The 6,308-nt window shown below is 41.2% G+C and overlaps 1 protein-coding gene across 1 annotated transcript in view; it reads right to left on the reverse strand.

The window, feature by feature from the left end:
• The window catches only part of CERS3 (ceramide synthase 3), a 110,283-nt gene extending 104,361 nt beyond the window's left edge, over positions 1 to 5,922 (reverse strand). Inside the window, exon 1 of the mRNA XM_019637839.1 lies at positions 5,570 to 5,922. The gene's annotated coding sequence lies outside the window, so the exon portion shown is untranslated. The remainder of the gene's footprint in view (positions 1 to 5,569) is intronic.
• Positions 5,923 to 6,308: the final 386 nt, after the last annotated feature.

Consider the following 6,308-nt stretch of genomic DNA (forward strand, 5'->3'; position numbering starts at 1 on the left):
AAGTAATAAATATAATGGTGATAACACAATGGGATGTAAAAGGTAAAAGTAAAATTTGGAGAAGCTATATAATGTACAAAGTTATTGGGAACAGCAAATTGGCTTATGAATTCAGATGAAATTAACCATGGCCAGAGAAAGCTGGAGGGGGCAGGAAAGGGAACGTAAGCTAAATTCTGCACATAATGGAGTCTACAAGATGGCTTTCATCTTGGCTTTGGTGACTAGAAAAAGGAATTTTCAAACATGCTTTTGAAAAGCATAAAAAGATAGCGATTTGTATAGTTTAAAAAGTAGGTATGTTTTCCAAATAATTGCAAAAACAAATACAGATTACTAACAACCCATCTGCAACCCAAGAGAAAACAAAGGAAATACCAAGGAAGAATAAACTAAAATGGCAAGAATGTAATTCATTATAAGAAAAAACTGTTTATAAGGTTACGACTGTGTATGCTATCCTTCAATAAAAAGAAACAACTTTTTTATTATTAAAAGGGAAAAACTTTTTGATTGTGTTTATAATATAAAATCATTTATTATCTGTTGATTATACACGATCAAACCAAAGAAATCATTCCACAAGGTTTAGATTAAAAGTCACACAATTTAGTTGGGGAGCCTCAAACCCTGGTCATGGATGGTCCCAACACACTTTTTTTAGATACTAGTGTTTTTTTTCACAAGCTGGCTCACAGGGCAGGGTGAATATGGGCTGCATAGGAGTTCCAACATTATTTGTCCTACATAGCACGACAGCAAATGGCATGCTGCTGTGTTTATGAGGCCAGCCTCCCATGGTGGGAATGTCACCACTGATCTGTGACAACTAGAATGACACATCTTCCTGAAGGCGAGCCTTTTCCATCCTCCACAACAGACTATTAAAGAACTAAAGAGCAGTGCTGTGAACTTCCTTTTGACAGTGCTGTTATAAGGCAGGCTTCTGAATGGAATTCCAATGGCTTCTCTCTCTATGCCAAGTGCAGAGTCATATACAAGGTCCATTTCCAAATCCCCACCTGATGATGTGCTGACATGCTTTTCTGCCCATACAGACCTTTCAGAGAATTGGGTTGTTTGTGTTTACTCCTAAATGTTATTCTGATTCCATATTCAGTTTGCAACAAAAATCACCGTGTAGTGATTAAGCTGTTGGTAATTAATTTATTTTCCAGTTCATCACTTGTCTTCCCTTCCATGTAATCATCAAATCTATTCATTATGTATATTAAAAGTCACACAATTAGGAGGGCACATGCCATGTTCAAGCAAAGAATGCTATGTGACACCAAAACTGATTTACTTGTCAACAATCTAGTAAGGGGTATCTTTTTATTATAAAAAAAAATAGCAAAATTAGAAAAAAAAATAATTTACAGGAAAACTGAGTCACAAATACAATTCTATTCTACACTAGCAGGCTATACGACTCTTACATGTTTTATAGAAACCAACAAAACAAACAAACAAAAATACCCAGAAACTTAGAGATGGAAAATAAATTCTTCTCAACAAATAAAAAAAGTTTAGCTGTGAGGACACCTGCCTTTCCTTCCTATAAATTATTGAATAATTTAAGAAGCAAAGTCATAAATGATAATACGTTATGGGTGTGTTCATTTTATGGGCCTCAAGGGAAAAAAATGTATCTGACCGGAGGCCTACAGCACTTAAAAAACACACACGCTTGTCATGACACCAGCAACCACGCCACACCTAGGAAACATTTAATGCAAACCCCTGTTTTAGACTCTGAGGCTTTCAACGATTAGGTACACTCTTGTCTCAAATCAGACTAAACACACTTGAACCTTTCTCACCGAGCACGAAATTATACCCTGACCACATTCTATTTCCAGATTCTGAACATCAGGGGACTGTAACTTTCTTTGAAAACACAACAAAAATCCCAAGAAGGAAAACTGCAAGCCATCTAGGGTATATACAAACATCTATTTTTATCTAACATAGTAACTATTCTACAGTGTAGTCAAACCACGTGGTAAAGCTCAACGTCAATGGCAAATTGAGAATGAGATCACTGTTTTTCCCATATCTTAAAAAAATAGACTAGTGAGCTTTGTAATGAGGGAATACCTGTTAATTGTAGAAGCTTTGATCTGCTGTGTTCAGCTCCACCTTCCTTAGACTAATCAGAAAAAAACATAGACCTGGTTTGCTAGTCTGACCTATGATCATAAAGTCAGAAAAGGCATTTTATCAACCACGATTTTCAAAAGGGCATTTTAATGAAGCGAGCAACACAACTTTTAACACAATGTCCAATTAAAGTTCAGTATTTAGGTCAAGTTTCCAAACACCCTGGCAGTTGAGTTGGCTGAATGCAGCCCGCGTGGGGTGTGTGAGGCAGAGTGGGCCCCGTGAGCTTCGAGAAGGGGTGGAAGGCGGCGGCAGGCCAGAGCCCCAGGAGCTGTCTGCTGACCGAACGTGGCCTTCTGGGGATGGCTTTCAATTTGGTGCTGACTTGGATGGTGGGGCTTTCAGCCTATTATTTCAGCCTATCAAGGGTGGCCCCCAAAATCCCAGTATTCAGATGGGACAGAGAATGAAAATAAGTTGAAAACCCCTACCCTTGTGGTCCATCTCTCTTCCTCTCCTGTGCACACTTGCATCTAACTAAAATTGCTCCCTCTGTCCTGGGGATTAAATGGGATAATTTCTATATTTAGTATATAAAGTATTTGTCACCCACAGCTTCCTAAGGGTCAAAACACCCTGTGGCTTCTTTTCAGAGACACTAAACTTCATATACTTTCCTTCTCAAAGGCCTGCCTAACCTCTTAGTTTCCTCCTAACATTTATGTCTCCTGCCTCTGTCATTTCTTGCACTTTCCTTCTTCGTCTGTTCCCCTCCTCTCATGTCAGGGCACTCACACCTTCTTCCATGATTTTCTTAATACCTGTATGCAAATGACTCCTATGTTTTGTTCTAATGCTGTCCACATTTTCAACATGTGCTGATGACAATGCCTAGTCGTCACTCAGGTGAAAACTAAACTTCCTCACAGACTTTCTACTTCCCCGTTTCAACAGCAGCAGCCACGCAAGTGAAAAAAGTCTCAGGTAGTTCTTCTCCCTCCTTTTAAAAATGTTGCCCCCCCCCCACTTCCCTGTTATATATACGCATGTTGTTTAAAGACTCAGAGTCTTTTAGTTCTGAAAATTTTTCTTGAATTTCTTTAGTACTTTCTCCTCTCCATTTTCTCTTTTCTCTCTTTGTGGAACTTCTATTATTCAGTTATTGACACTTTGGACTGGTTCCCACATTTTCTTATTTCCATTTTCCAATTTCTTTGTCCTGTTGCTATACTTGCTTGATTTCCTCAACTTAATTTTACTACACTTCTATTGCATTATTATTATTTTTTGTGTGAAATTTTATTGGGGAACAGTGTGTTTTTCCAGGACCCATCAGCTCCAAGTCAAGTAGCTGTCTTCAATCTGGTTGTGGAGGGCACAGCTCCTTGGCCCACATGGGAATCGAACCAGTAACCTTGGTGTTATGACCCTGCACTCTAACCACCTGAGCTAACCAGCCGCCCCTCTACTGTGTTTTTAATTTCTGCTATCATATTATCCATTTATGAGTTTTTTTCCCCACTGAACATTTTTTTTACATATCCTTGATAACCAATGATCTCTCTGTGTATGAACAGATTAACTTCCTCCTTGCTTAATGTCTCATTTGTTTTGGCCTCTCTCTCTCTCATGTGAGAATTTCCCCAAATGCCTGATGAAGGCTGCTTACTCATAGGTAAGAGCTGGGCACACAGATACCCGTGGAAGCTCTATTCATATGGGTGAGGTTAGCAACTCTGGGCTTTGCAGTATGGAGATTTGGATGAGTAGTTTCTTTGGGGAAAGCCCATGTATTTTTATTTTTTATTTATTTTTTGAAATAAACATTTTTGAAATTAGTTTTAGCTGTACAACACAGTGCAATAGTTATACTTTTTACCCCTCAAAGTGACAATCCCCCTCCCCCAATCTGCTGCACCCCTCCCCCCCCCATCATAGCCCCATGTATTTTTAGATCTTTCTTTCCTCTTGGGTTGGTCAGAGTCCCCAGAAAACTCTCTTCTCGTTTCCTGGGAGAAAAGAAAGGAGAGGGTGGTGGTTCTCACCATTCAGTGTGTTCAGTGTCAAATTAATGCCGTTTTTAGTGTGCCATGCCTACCCTCAGCTGTGGCTGGTGTCCCCCACTCCAATGACCTGCTAAGGATTTGGCTTTCTCAGGCTGCTAAATCAGTGCTTGTGTGTCTCATGGCTCATAATGTTGCCTCTTTACTCGTCTCAGCGGGTCTCTGCAGGGAGAGCCTGATGCAGGGGTTCAGCCAGAAGGCCTGGCTCCCCGCTCCCATCCCTATTGCCCCTGACTCCTGTGGGACTTCCATGCAACTCCTTCCAATCCTTCTACTCATCTGTGTAGCCACTATGTTGCTACAGAAGTCACTTTCCTCAAACACATTGTCATTTACTTAAAAATCTCATTGGCCCGCCACCGTCTACTGAACAGTCAAAACTCCTTAGCACGACAGCCAAGGTCTTGGATTTGACCCCGGTATTACCTTCCAGCATGACTTCTCATCACACCACTCACCCCACATACTCTAACTGGCAACAATTTCAGTTTCCATAGTGCACATCTATCACCGTGTCTTGAAGACTAGCCATCAGTTACAGAGAGGAGGCTGGAACCAGATTGCCTACATCCAGTATCTGGTGCCTGCCAACTTACCTGTTAGGTGACGATCAGCCACATTACTTAATCTCCTCATCTGCAAACAGGGATCCTAATAGGACCTGCCCTCCAACATTATTGTGAGAATTAAGAGAGCGCTTAGAACAATGGCTGGCATGCAGGAAGCACAAGGTAAGTGGTACAGATCAAAGTCTCCGCAGACCATCAAATCTGTGGGGAGGGATGGCTTCTCATTCACCCAGCACTTGCTGTGTGCTTATAATGGGACCGCCATGATGCTGTTTACGAGGGACCATGTAAAAAGAGCGTGGCAGATGGAGACTATTAGCTAACGATTATCGTACAACGTGGCAAAGGCTATACACAATACATGAATGAGCACAGTGGAAGACAACACAAAAGGGAATGAGGTTTCATGGTTCAGAACAGATGGGAAGGCTTCCCAGATCCAGCGTTGAAGATGGCGCTTGATGAAGGAGTATGCAAGGCAGCTAAGGTGGTGCTGGGACAGTGGGTGGGGGAGAGAACCACAGGCCCGAGAAGCAGGTTGAGGCCAATTGCACAAGAGCCCTGCATAACCTGTTTTGAGTCTATAGTTTGTTTCCACCCGTGCTTGTCAGTTCCACCATCCAAGCACACTGGGAGAGCCAGACACAATTTTGAGGCGTTTTACTAGCTGAAATGCAGCTACTTGACAATTATTTTAAAAATAAATCAGAACACACTCCCAAATGATGTTGGAAGAAGCCAGACACACAAGAACGCATATTCTACGATTCCATTTATATAAAAGACAAAACCAGGCAAAATGTTACCTGTTGTGTCAATTGAGGATAGAGTTACCTTCATGGGTGGAGAGCGAACTGGGGGCGGGGTCCAAGGGAGGACTTCCTGGGGAGTCAGTCATGTTGTTAGTCGATCTGGGTCCTGGTTCCACAGCAATGTTGTCTGTGAAAATTCATCAAGTTGTAAGTCATATGCTTACACATGTACTTTCCTGTATCTGCTATATCTTAAAACCACAAATCAGGCTCATTATACTTTGTGCTTACTTGGATGCACATGTGCTTTAACTTGGAGGAGAGGTGGAGGCACAAACTGGGCAAATAGCCCTCATTTTGTGTTCCTTTACGAACTTAGAGCAGCTTTTAGATACGCTGAACAGCCAAGGGGAGTTACAACAGAGGCAGTATCACCTTCACCGATAGTGGGGCTCCATGACTGTATGATGAACTGACTTACCCCCAAGGGTAGGTTATATATGTGGAGACTCTGAAATGCCAACACTCAGCATCTGTATAAGATTGTCTTTTCCTCATTTTGGACAGAACAAGGGGCTGATGAAACACGGGTCAGAAACACAGTTGTACAGGCATAACGTTTAATGCATCCAACATTTAGGTGCCCTTAGGAACATCAGATTGTTGTGGTGGTTTTCTTTTAAAGAAGTCATTTTCACTAAATATATATATATATAGATACACACACATCTATATCTATCTATCTATCTATCTATCTACCTATCTATATCCGGTTAAAAACAAATAAAAAGATCAAAAAAAGATCTAGAAGTCAAAGCTTC

The sequence above is a fragment of the Hipposideros armiger genome, unplaced genomic scaffold (genome assembly GCF_001890085.2).
Source record: "Hipposideros armiger isolate ML-2016 unplaced genomic scaffold, ASM189008v1 scaffold_35, whole genome shotgun sequence".
NCBI classification, from domain to species: domain Eukaryota; kingdom Metazoa; phylum Chordata; class Mammalia; order Chiroptera; family Hipposideridae; genus Hipposideros; species Hipposideros armiger.